General features: G+C 33.4%; 1 protein-coding gene across 2 annotated transcripts in view; it reads right to left on the reverse strand.

Moving 5' to 3' along the window:
• Positions 1-5809, reverse strand: part of LOC127168227 (phospholipid-transporting ATPase ABCA1) — a 183456-nt gene extending 177647 nt beyond the window's left edge. For both annotated transcript variants that reach the window (XM_051114869.1, XM_051114870.1), the window contains exon 1: positions 5526-5809. The gene's annotated coding sequence lies outside the window, so the exon portion shown is untranslated. The remainder of the gene's footprint in view (positions 1-5525) is intronic.
• Between the last annotated feature and the right edge of the window lie 8559 nt (positions 5810-14368).

Below are 14368 nucleotides of genomic sequence, written 5' to 3' on the forward strand. Positions count from 1 at the left end.
CTAGCAGTTTAATGCTTAACTAAGTAAACAAAGACAAAACTACAGCAGTAGTACTATAAACGAAACTAAACTAAATTACTATCATCACTCAAAATACTCTGTGCTAAAGGAGATCATTATTATACACTGTAAAGTTACAGCAGTAATTTAGCAAACAAATGTTATAAAACATCGTTTTGTAATACGTTCAGAGGGAGCTAGGGCAGATAACAACACAACCCTTATGAAAATCCATGGTTACTATAGTTAAACCATGGTAACCACAAATGAACCATGGTTTTGCTACACTAACCATAGTCTAACCATGATATGTGTAGTAAAACTATGGTTGTAGTTAAATTAAAACAGATTGTAATCAATCCGCCAAAAAACAAACAAACAGAACATGGTTACTATACTTTTACTGTAATAAACCACGGCTAATTTTGGTAACAGAAAAATATGACTCATGATAATTCAATAACATGTTCAGTATTAGGATTTTTCTGTAAAGATATTTTCATGATTTAATCATTATTGTACTAATTTTGACAATTTAGAGAATATAGTTTTCTTAAATCTATAGTATTTAAGCCATTTTATGGTAAAACAACAACACCTGGTCATAATGTGATACTTTAAATTGAACCTAAATAAAATTGTTACTGCAAATAGAATATAATGAGCTGGTTGTTTTGCAACAAGGTGGAGACAGTTATGCTCATAACAGGAAATGGCGGATGGGAAAAGTGACAGGTACAAGAAAATTAGTGTGAAAAGCAAACACACACAAGGTAAGAGGCAGAGAGATATCATTTAAAATGAAGAGACTGAAAAAGAAAATGGAAGTTCAAGAGAGAGCCTTTTTCTTATTTTGCATGGCCCCAGCCTAAGGTTTTATACATTTATTTAAATGTGATGGCCATACAAAAAACTAGTGTTGACCATGGTTTATGAATATGTTATCAGTGAATTGGATGGCCTGGATGAGTGTAAGATTTCCCGGCCTGAAATTTTGTCCCAGTCCAGTCCTGTTCTACATGGTGGTTGTTTAGCCTTAATACATTCATTAGCTAACTAACTGTGTTAATGTGTCAGTATGATGTGAGGTCCAGTTACCAGCATGACACTAAAACAGGTAGTGGTAATGGGTACTTTTTACTTAAGTACATGTCTAAGCCCATACTTCTTTACTTTAACTTAAGTAAAAAAGTGTAGTCAGTACGTCTACTTTTACCAGAGTATTTTTAAACATAAGTATCTGTACTTCTACTTGAGTGAAGGCTGTGTGTACTTTTGACATCTCTGGTTTTTGGAAGTAAAAAAAGAATGTATAATTTACAGTGAATTACTGTAAAAGTGAATGTTTTTGTTGTTGTTGAAATAACTGTTTCTTCTTATTATTTTCTTCTTATCAGGGTTTGTACATTAGGGTTGTATGTTACATCCAGTGTTGTTAAATAAATGTTTTTTGCATTATTTCAGTTCCGTGTGTGTTACCATGATGGTGTTTAGTGTTTGTGTGAATGACACTGTGCACCTTCTATATATGTTATTATTTAAAAGCTGCTTGTGATGGACTTTGGTTCATCATGTGATTTTCTCATCACCACCTGCTTTTGGTGGTTATCAATGTATTACAAAGGTACAAAACAGATTTTAGTACTTCATACATTAACATAACCATAATGAAATTACGGTATTTAAATGTACAATTTAAGTTAAAACCATAAACCAAAAATATTGCTACAGTAAAATTCTGGCAACTGTTTTGTTTGTTGTTTTTTTACCGTAAATTTCACAGATTTTTTTACAGTGTATAACTCTGAAAAAAATATTCTGTTAGAATTACTAGTAGAGCATTTGTTCATAACCTTAAGAGAACCTTCCACTGATGACAATATCAACGTCTACACAGATGCTGGGGATGTGATTCCAACCAAAACAATACAGATCTAGCGTTGATCTCACACGCTTCTCTCTTCCAGCTGGACAAAAGCAACACTTCTGTGCCAAGGCTGTTTTGGACTGCAGCATTCAGTCCCATAATGCTCTCAAGCTGGACATCAGAGCCTCCAGTCACCCAATCCACGCTCTGCTCTCACTGCAGCCATTAGACAAATGACACAGAAGCATCAGCTTTCACACGTTTTTCCTTCAAGCCATCAGACTGCCTGAACCCCGAAGACAAACAACTGCCGCACACCGAATCCTTCATCTCTCAGACAGTCACACTGGTTCTGACCGACATAAGACAGCATGTGAAGGTTAATATCGCCCTCCAGTACCACAAACCACACTGATATATTACTGACTATAACAAGATTTGATCACAATATGACAAATGACTTACAAATAGCTGCCTGTGCAAATTAATCAGTGTTTTGACATTGAAAACTTTACCCTTGTGGAAAAGAAGAGTGCTTAACTGTATTCAATCCTAAAAGTTCCTATTGTTCCCGATTTACCCTCAATTGCTTTTTAAAGCAGCATGAGTTTAGCAAAAGCTTTAGAAGAGAATGTGTAGATGTTATGCATGAGGAAGAAAAATAAAACAGTGCCTGTCGGTGACGTTAAATCTAAAATGAGTGTGACACTCTTGCACTACATCTCACCTTCCTGTTTTTGTATGAAAGCATCACTGTTTAGGAGTACTTTTTTAGTTTTGGCAGTAAAATCAACACAAGAGTGTATATTAATAGCATCTCTTTCTACTGAAGTACTGTCCATTGTCCTGTATTTGGATGCTTCACACGCAAATGAAAATACTGTCACTTTTTTCCATGAAAAGTAAAATAAGACTTAGGCAGAACGTTCAAATGTCTGTTTTGCATGCAGGCAAAGCGGACAGTGATTTATATCATTAAGCTCCGAAAAGTATTGCAAGTCTTCTAAAGTCATACAGCAGCTTTTTTGGAAGAAACACTTCTAAAGGCTCCATTTATTGAAAACAAGTGTGAAAAGCGAGACATTGCACCTGACATCTCATTTTGTGTTTCACAAAAGAAAGAAAATAATACTGCTGAAACGACATGAAAGTGAGAGAATTTTCCTGGTTGAACTCTTTCTTTGAGCTGTGAAGGTTGTCACCTTTTTATTATTTGTTGAAGCTTTTAGTAAGATGATCTCTTGTTTGGAAATGAATACTTTTCATATTTTTTGCATAATATGCAAATGTATCACAATGTATTGCCGAATGCAAAGAAAGCAATCAAACCATCCAGTGATAAAACATTTTTATAATAGGGAAAGTCAAATTGTTGGTAAGAGAGGACTGACCTCCTTTAGAATAAAATTATGCATTTGTACAAGTAAAATTGTATAGTTTAGGTTATGTGAATGCTGTATATTTTCAGCACTTTCAACTTTTTTTTCTATATATATATATATATTTGTGCAACATTTATTTAATGTGTATCTGTATAAATAAATAAATAAATAAATAAATAAATATATGCAATATATTTATGCAATACGTGTTTGCATATAAATGAAAAAAATATATATATTTGTGCAAAATAATTTTAAAATATACATATAATTTATTTATGTATGTATATGCATACACATACTAAATAAATATGTTGCAGCAAGTTTCTTGCTGTTTTTTTTGTGTTTGTTTTACAAACGTTTTTTCTTGTATTCCTTTTTTATTGAGATATATTGATATATTATATATATATATATATATATATATATATATATTCACATAAAATATATTTTGAAACTTTGAAACATGTGTTGTCTATTATTGTAGGATAATCGGATATTTGAAGCAAGTTTAGCACATTGTTTCCAACAGTTAGACTCTAATATGCCTTATCCACTTATTTTTATTTACTGTCTGCATGTTAATGTAAATCCTGTGGAGGAATCAAGCGCAGTACTGAATAAATGAAGATGGACGCAGATCATGTAAACATCAGCACATAGGTTTAATTAACAGTAGGAGGTAAAACTCTCCCTGTTCTTCACTTCAAAGCTTGAAAATGACTTAATTACTTTTTGTTGGGGTCGTGATTAGCAACACTGATCCCGAGAGATTAGCCAATTAGCATCAGATTTTAGGACTCAATAATTGATGACAGAGTAGAATTAGCGTTTTTTTTTTTTAATATATTTTTAAGAAAACAAATGTTTTTAAAGACAGACCCAGGGGAGTTGAATGTCAATATATTTTAACAGTATTTCTGTCCACATTGTTCATGCTGCTTTATTTCACAATTCATCCACCACACAAATATGTGTAGAGTTTTACATGTTTGCTGTTTTTATGTTAACTGTTCGTTAACTGTTTTTTTTTTCTTTTTAATTATTACACAATGTTTTATGCATTTGTTCAATATTTTTGCAACTTATTTTCTTTTTTAATTTATTAAGTAGGGTGAAGTTACATGAAGGGGTTGATCACTGGTATAAAAATATTTAGAAAAATGTTATATCTATTTTTTAATATTCATGTTTTATGTATTAATTCTGAAACAAATTGTTTGAAAAAATATTTTTTTTTTTGTAGTAAAACATGTTGGTCACTTAAGTCATTCATTTTTTTTCTCTCTTATTTCCTCTTTTTGAATTAATTAAATGGGGTAATGGCATAAAATAATTAAAAAAAAGTAAATTTGATATATATCCATGTACAATATTTTAACTGATTAAAACAATATTTAAATTTCATGTTTTCTATTGGTGATTTCTGTCAGTTAGTTAAGTTATCTGCTGTATTGCTTTACACACTTAAGAAATTGCAATTAACCTTCCTACTTTAATAGAAAAATGTGTTTAACTGTCAGTTTAATACATATATTTACATTTGTCAATATTTTTACGACAACTCTTTATTGAATTAAAATGATTTGGGTGTGAATTGAGGTTGATAGGGTTGGTATAAAATAATTAATCTTTTCTCAGTTTCTGTATCTGCTGTGTTTGAGAACCTTACACAATCAGGACTAATGAAAATGCCAATTAATTTGGTAGTTTCTGTCTCTTTATTTAAGCAACTTTTTACTTTTAAATACTTCATAATATAAAAATTTTTTTAATTATAACTCCAGTAAATGTTTTGTTGGACGCTATAGACTTTCTCATAATTCTGAGATTTTTCTTGCAGTTTATATTTAATTCTAGGATTATCTTGCCATTTTGAGATTTTTCTAATTGTGATTCCAAAAAATGAAAAATGTACAAATTTTATTTAGTTTTTTCCCATAATGGAAACAAGCTTACATAAGATACTGTAAAATGTTGTCACAGCATTTTACTTTTTTTATATATGTATTTGTTTGGTATCATTAAGACACTATTATAGTTATTATAATATAACTATTATAATTCTTATAGTTTGTGTTACAATTTTTTTTGTCTAGCAATTTTGTAATGTTTTTGTCATATTTATTAGTTTGTCTCGTTTTTAAATGTTTATAGTTTTTATTTTTTATTTGTATTGTCTTTTATTATATTTTATTTCAGTTCATATTTTTTAATAGTTTCAGTTTTAGTTATCTGTAATAACCCTGGCAGAATGCAGATTAGCAAACACTCACCTGTGTTGTAACCGGAGTAGATTTTTCCGTCAGGTCGTCATCACGAGTGTCCAATACGATCCAAACCCCAGCACTTACTTTACACAACTAACAATTCAACACGACGACCAAATTAACCAGCTGACCTGATACAGACGACCTGTTTCTTTCTCTAACTCCTCTCTCTCTCTCCGCTCAGCCTCATTCCCCAAGCAATAAAGTGCAAATGAGCCGTGTGTCTATGGCTACAGGTGAGCCGGTGTGTGTTACACAACCCACAGCGGTACAGAACACACCCCCGTGTGCAGCTGCGCTCCTCTGATCAAACGCTGTGTGTTTGTGTGATCGTCCTGCCTGGCGTTTACACGACTCGCAGTGAATCAGATTCAAGTGTGACGAGTTAATAATCAGCTAAGAGCGAGAGCAGAAAATATCTGAGGAGTTTTACAGCGGCAGTAAAACCATCCTCGAATGGACCAAAGGGCCTGATACTGTGATAGAGAAACGAATGAATCTGCACATCTCTTCATTATGCCTGTCAGTCAATTATATATATCAAATTTACAACATGAAATACCTTCCATGCCAAATGAATCACATTCAAAATCCTCCAAATGAAGGCACTTTTAAGTATGTTACGTCATTGTGGCAGACGAGTAAATCATTGAAAAGAATTTTAAAGAGTGACTTTTGAGTTTGTTTAATTTTCATATTATTGAACACAAGTCACTGGCCTTCAGTTCATTGTGTTAGTTAGAAAGGTCATTCAAACAGAACACATTGTTATATTCCACCTTTTGAACTGTTGGTTTATGTGTGCAGATGAATGGCTTTGTATAAATAAATAAAAATGTATATTAAAAAAAAAAAACACATATGGTTTTCAGACATGGAAAACTAGAACACTATTTACAAGTGTGATTATTACCTGCATCTGATACAGCATTCATTCTTCAGCTCAATCTCATTCACAATATAACATTAGTTTGAATGTCAGCTGAGGAAAGCGATATCTTTGTCGTACTTTTCATCTGTTAACAATCCATGAAACGCATTATAAAGTGTTTTCACAACCAGAATCAGTCGGCCATATTGGCGGCACTGAACGTAAACAATGCCACTGAACCAAACAAAACTTGCATATTTTGTTAATATTGCTGCTAAAATGGTCAATTGTTTTGGCCCGCTTTCATAGACAAGGCTTAGCCTAAGCCAGAATTAGGTCATAGTTCAGTTAGAACATTTAAGTAATTTTTATAAATGTGCCTTAGAAAAAAAAACATTACTGGTGTGCATCTTGAGACAAAACGAGGCCACTGACATATTTCAAGATCAATCAGTGCAAGTTTCTTTCAGTTGAAACAGCTCAGACTTACATTTTATTCTAAGAGTAGACTTAAGCCTTGTCTGTGAAACGGGGGGTTGGAGTACTATAGACTACAAAAAGTTAAAACAAATCAAGGAGAAAAGTGCAAAAAACAACAAAAGAACAACAAAAGTTTGTGGTTGGCCAAACTGAACCAGGATTTCCAGGGCAAGGATCTTGACAACGTTCGTGTTTGTTTTTATCATTTGGTCAGATATAGGTGAAATATTAGGCTAATATCTTAATTGATACTGCTCGTACACATCTTTACCACATATTAACTTTGGTTAGTCCTTCTCTATATGATTTAGCAGTTTCCACACATTTTTTTCCACAGTTCAGACAGCATAAATCAGCAGAAAAACATATTCAGTAGTACATTTACAGTGCAGTCCAAGCTGTCGCCGATATGGCCGCGCATCCGGGTAACAGACCAAACCGTTCCATTTATTCTTCAGCTCAATCTCATACTCACAATAAAACATTAGTTTGAATGTCCACTGAGAAAAGCACCTTTATCGTACTATCCTTTCATCTGTTAAGGGTGATTTCTGACAGCGCTGCTCAATGAATTTGTTGGCTGCGTCTTACAAGGTGTTGTTAAAAGTAAAAATAACTTCCTTATTTACAACCCTGTTTCAGTCTCCTTCAATATAAAAGTCTTTACTGCTCATTCACTCATAAAAACAGTCTCTTTTTCGCCATCTAATGGCAGAATGATGTAACTAAAATTACCATCATTAACACCATTATTAAACACTGCTATGGCTGTTACGATTCCTTGATTCAGTTCAAATACTCTATGCAATTTGCCCATGTCAAGTATCCAGCAAAATACCAGAAATGCATATTTCCATGAAACGCATTATAGAGTGTTTTCACAACACGCCATCAGTCAGCCATATTGGCGGCACTGAATGTAAACAATGCCACTGAACTGCACAACACTTCTTTTTTGCGAAATATTGCTGCTGAAAATGATCAATTATTATCATGCTTTGGGCTGTACTAATCAGTGGGACCGCTAAAAACATTTGGAGTTCTATAGACTGCCAAAAGTTATAGCAAATCAAGGAGAAGAGTGTCTGAGGAACTAGAGGCATTTGTGGTTGGCACAAGAATCTTGACAACATTTGTGTTTGTTCTGATAATTTCCATTCAGGTTAATATCTTAATTTAAACTGCTTGTGAGCACTTTCCTGCTTACTAAGTCCTTCTCTATATGATTTAGCAGTCTCCACACATTTTGTCCATGGTTTAAACTGCATAAATTAGCAGAACAATGTATTCAGTAGTACATTAACCATGCAATTCATGCAGTCGTTTACATCCGAATATCACCGACATGGCGCCATATTTGGGTAACTTAACTGACTAAACCGTGAGGTAATTACACCGTTTTCCAAGGCTGCATGATAAATTAAACCCATTTGAAAATCAATAATAAACAATAATACTATTGTAAACTCACAAATGCTACAATTCAGCTAAATATATGTGATGCAGGTTTAATATATGTGCTTTAATTATTTACATGTGTGTAGGTTGCATACCTGCTTGTCAGAGCAGCTCCATTCACAGTAAATGCTGCTCCACACAAACAGTTATCATTTACATGTGTGGAGCATCTCAAACTCCATCTCTACATATTGCTGTGAGTCCAAGTTGCTTTTTACCTTCATCTGTGAATGCAATGTGCACCATTTCATCAGATTTGTAAGGTAAATTGTTTATAAACTTTTGCAAACACAGTGAGAATATGTCATTATCGTTCTAAACATGCTAACAGTTCATCATGATTTCAAAATAAAAGCTGAAACCCTCGCTCTGAGCTGATAGATTTTGGTGTCCACATATTCAAACTAATTACAGTGCCTGTAGCATTTCTATTGTAAAGGAATGGCCAAATATTAAATATTAAGTGTACATTTGAATTAAATGTTGTTTAGTCAATATTAAACAAGGATTAGACATTATCTTTAATAACAAACCATATATTAAAAGTTTAAACAACTACATTCTTGTCTAAAAACTATTAAAACTACATTCTGTAACACAAAAACAGTAGTATTTGTTGAATTATAGTGGATTTGTCAATCATGACACTCGCTGTAAGAAAAACTACAAGCAGAGTAATAATAATCGGTCTGTGAAACATTATTCCCATAGCAATACTGCTTGTTTGGACAGACCTCTCAGACAATCAGATTTGAGAAACAGAAAGACCTTCCAGCAGCAATGCAAAAATGAATGTTTTTAATTAGTATATTTGTCTTTGCCACCCCAAAGGAAGACGCTATAGGCCACGCTTGAAAGAAAGACTCGTGAGAAAATCTCAAACCCCTGAAATGCAAATTAAACAAATCAATAAACACCAAAAGTGTCAGAGGAATAAGTTGAGAAAACGGCGTCTCGCATCGCTTTCCCCAGACTCGACACAGCTCTGGTGTGAATACATATTTAATTGAGTGTATCACGTGCATTACGTGCCGTTTATGTACACAATCTTGAGAGATACAAGCATCTATTTTCTAATCCATTCTGAGTGTTGTTGCGTTTAGGTGATGCACACGTATATCACACCAGCCAATATATTTTATGAGGACATATAACCTGCGCCCAACTTTATGAAAATCAGTTCCTGCTATGAAGAAAGTCATGATAGTTACTCAACACAAAGGTGATAAGCCTAGAAAACAAAGTGTTGTGTCATAAATGCTGCAGATTTATGTATATTATGTACACAAGAGTTTCAGGAACAAAGGTCAAGGGTACCACGGGAAGATCCTGAACCTAATATGTAATGTCATCTGCCAGTGTGACACAGCAGAAATCATTATCCCAGGTGAAAACAACTGCACTTCTGAAATTTATTTAAAGTGTTTTGCCTTTACACACTAATTTTGTACGTAATATACTAAAAAGTATTATTTAGTACTTCTTAAGATATTAAAGGAGAACTCCACTTCAAGAACAATTTACAAATAATTTACTCACTCCCTTGTCATCCAAGATGTTCAGGTCTTTCTGTCTTCAGTCGTAAAGAAATTATGTTTTTTGAGGAAAACATTTCAGGATTTTTCTCCATATAATGGACTGATATGGTGCCCCAATTTTGAACTTCCAAAATGCAGTTTAAATGCGGCTTCAAACGATCCCAAATGTGGTTGTGAACGTTCCCAGGCGAGGAAGAAGGGTCTTATCTAGTGAAACGATCGGTTATTTATTTCATTAAAAAATATATACAATTTTTATACTTGTCTTACTCTGCTTGGACTGTTTTCGTTCCGGTTCGTGACAGTTAGGGTATGTTCTCCCTCAACTTCAAGAACTAGATTAAAAATTAGAAATATTGCCTTTGGCAACTAGTTGAAATTAAAATTTTATTTTATTTTATTTTATTTTATTATTAGTTAATTTTTTTTTTTTTTTTTAGTTAACCCTTTAACTGTCACTCCCATTTTTGAACACAGACATAAAAATGCACTATCCAGACTTAAATTTTTATAATTCATGAATGAAAACATTTTGTAATATGATTTTGATGTACATTTTCCATGGTAATGCAACGTCTGATTTTAAAACGCCTTTCAAAGGATGAATTTTGAGATTTTAAGTTTTGAACTGATATATAATTTCTTATGATTTCTAAATTATGATAGGGAAAAAGGCAAGAAGAAAGTCTTTTGTGACAAAGGTCAGAACTCATGTTATGATGTAGAATTTTTAAGTTGCACTCTTGACATACATTGATCTATTTCCTACGTAATTTGTAACACAAAAATATGGTAAAATATCTATGTAGGTGTCTTAGACCTTTCCAACAATGTATAGTTTGTCATGATTAGATTAGGACTTATTTGTATTATGGTGACGTAAACTTAGGCGTCCCACAAAGGGGAAGGTGACAGGTAAAGGGTTAACCATAATACTAATCCTAGTTGGCATGAAATTCACCCTATCTATTTTGTTAATTAATCACAACTTTAATTACATTGAACTTTCAGGCATAGGAATTGTTTTATTTTTTTATTTATTTATTTATTTATTTCAACACAAAATGGCAAAATGGGGGCACTTGAAAAGTTAGGTATTTGAGTATGTTTACATTCCACTGAAACTTATATTTATGTAAATACTGCATATCATAAAAAATGCCAAATTGCTGCAGTGAGTTTCTGGACGGGAAAGTCACTGTATATTAAAGACTAAATAATATATCAAAATGTCTGCTGGCTTGCTTTGAAGTTACAGAGAAGTTACTAAGTGCACTTCAAGAGTGACAGCCGTCAAGCTTTGATGTTTTAAGTCTGTCACGACATCTTAGTGTGAGTATAGAAGACGCTGTGACTGAGTATCAAACTGCTTCAGAGTTCAGACTAGTTTGAAGGTAATTTTAAGGCAAACTACTGATGAAAGAGCCTGTTCCAGAGAATAGAGAGCGAAATGATGCATCTTTAATCCAAAATACCTTATTCTGGCCATTGTGAGGGAGCATCACATGTATTCTTTGTTGAAAAGGCAATGCCATAAAGCACTGCGAAGAAATTCATGCGACAGCAGAGAGAGTTGAGGGAAAGGGTCATTATAGCACTGGTTTGTGAATGAACGAGGGTGTTTGAATTTGATTAAAAATCGATTGACAGTCTTAGTAAAATGCAAACCCGGTCTCTGTGTGATCCTGTGTGATCTGCTTGATAGAGTAATTTCTATGTAAATCTGCATCACTGATGTCACCTTTCCCAGGAAAAGTGCAATTTCACACGCCGGCACGATGCAGATGGCGCTCACAGACTTGAATAGATGAATATTTCCAGCGGTTTCTGTGCGCGTATCAAAAATCCTGTCAAGAAAGCGAAGGAAAGTAATGAGAAATTATATTTAATACAATAAAGAAAACTCAATTATAAACGCTTCCTATTGCCATTTATCATTTTTAGCAGCTTATATGAAAGACTCTGTAAGTTCACGGCTGATTAAAAGCCAAAATCATGTCAGGGTCATAATCTCATTATTATAATTTCATTCATGTATGTCAACAGAATTTACCGCTAATAAACACATTTCATATTTCACGTCACGAAGCAGTACAAATATCTGAACACTCTTAAATCAACATACACTTAGGAGCAAAATGACTTAATGCTGCCTTCACGAATAGCACTACCGAAATTATCGTAAATATGAGTTTCCTAGTCCAAAATTGGACATGAAAGGTATTTTAGGTCTTATTGATGACTGCAAAATAATTTTAGGCTATAGTTAAGTTTTGTTTGTTTTCCCTACAACACCCACATTTCCTTCTGTCGCCATTACAGTCATGCATGTTTATGTACATACAGTATATAAATAACCGTTTGATGCATATTACACATATTCAACAAGCTAGATAGCCTTTCTATACAGTAGCATAGGTGATGTATATGTTTGCCAACGAAAGGGATGCTACATTTAATAAAAAATCTGTTGCATATCATTTAAATATCTTGCATACATTTTTGTTTTAATAAGACATCCTCCAAAAAATAGGCAAGTCCACAATGAAACTCATTATTACAACTTCAATAATGAGAAGCACGTGAAAGCAGCATATGTATATATATAACCTAACAAATTTACCAATTACTCTATATCTAAGACATATTAGGGTTCTTTGGAGATATAATGTACCAACAGGCTTGCTTAAAATTATTTGATAAATAAGATTTTCTTATCAAAGTGATAAAATGTTGTTGCAAAAATGAGTACACCCTCCTGAAAGTTACTATATTTATTTATTTATTTATAAGTACATATATATGTAGGTTTAAGGCAATTTTTGATCAACTGGTTTGTATACTGAACCAAAACTTTTAAAACTTTACTAAACCAAAACAAGTAATTTCCTGACAACTGAAAGTGTTATATAGCCTACTGAATCATACTCAGACTTAATGCTGGCAGCAATGGAACCACTTGAGAGTGCTGCCAGGAGATTTATTTCTTAGCATAAAACAGGACAATGGTACAATAGGAATACCAAATTATTGTTTTAAGTGTGAAAAAATAGCAGAAGTAGCACCGACATTCAAAAACAATGGACTTGTGAAGGCTCCTGAAATAATCAGGCCTTCACTTTAAGTTTTCGTTTAGTGATAAGTGAGTTTTTGCTAGAAAAAGAGCAGGAGAAACACCAAGAAAGTGTCTCAGAGCCGGCAAAGGCTATGAAAAGAGTGACACTTTATCTCACAGAGTATGACGCAGCTTGCAGAAGTGACATGAATGGTTGTTTATCCACATCAGAACTACCTACTGTAGCCAAAGCTCAATAAACTCATTGAACCTCTTGCAAGACCCATATTTACAAAAAATAGACTTCTGGGAATCCATATTCTGGTCTCAAGAGACCAAGTCAATCATTTCCAACAGCATCCAAAATGTTCTGTTGTTGCTAGAGGAGGAGTACAGTGAGAAGTGCCTGGTTCCCACAGTGACCTTCAGTGCTAGTAAAGCTCTTCTATAGGGATGTATGAGTGCTGAAGGTGTGAGGGAGTTGTGCTTTATCAATGTTGTCATCAATTCACACACCACTGTGTGATGTAATACAAAAACATGAAACAGAAGATGCTACCCTCTCCTCGTTCCCTGCATTATTGGGCATTTTTTCAGCATGACAATGAAGATATTCATTCTCCCAAGGTGAAAATCCTTCAACTCTTGAGCAGCTGTGGGGGATTCTGTAGAGATGAGCTGAGCAACACTCCCCATTAAAGACCAGGGCATTTAAGGAGGACGTCCTCCAAGAGTTAAACAGGACAGATCACATTTTGTCATGAACTTGTACACTCAGTGCTAAGAAGGGTCAGAGCAGTATACTTAAAGTTCTGGAGGACATACTACGTACTAGAATATTATACATTTGCTGAATTAAATGTAAGGTGTACTCATTTCTGCAATCCTTAATTTAAACAAAATTGGCTAATTTACTTATTTTACAGAAAATATTGGCATACATTTTTTTGTTTGTTTTTATTAAGTATCTGTTTAATACATTTCAATTTTTTTCATGAATTATATTATAGTGATCATTAAGAAATACATCTTTTATATTTATTCAGAGGGGGTGTACTCATTTATGGTGTGCACTGTATGTATATATATATATATATATATATATATATATATTATATATTTCAATATCTGCATATATAATATGAAATATAAACTTCAGTCAAAGGCAAAACAAGGTCATTTGATTATTTTATTTGATTATTAGCCCCACTGGCAGATGTGTTAATTTTGATAATCTTTTTGGAAAACAACACTTATTCTCAAGACTTAGATGCAGATGAACTGATTTGGAGAAATGGAGCATTACATCACTTGCTCACCAGTGGATCCTCTGCAGTGAATGGGTGCCATCACAATAATCTACAAGTAATCCACACCACTCCAGTCATCCATCAATTAACATCTTGAGAAGCCAAAAACTGCATGTTTGTAAGAAACAAATCCATTG

The sequence above is a fragment of the Labeo rohita genome, chromosome 7, assembly GCF_022985175.1.
Source record: "Labeo rohita strain BAU-BD-2019 chromosome 7, IGBB_LRoh.1.0, whole genome shotgun sequence".
NCBI lineage: Eukaryota > Metazoa > Chordata > Actinopteri > Cypriniformes > Cyprinidae > Labeo > Labeo rohita.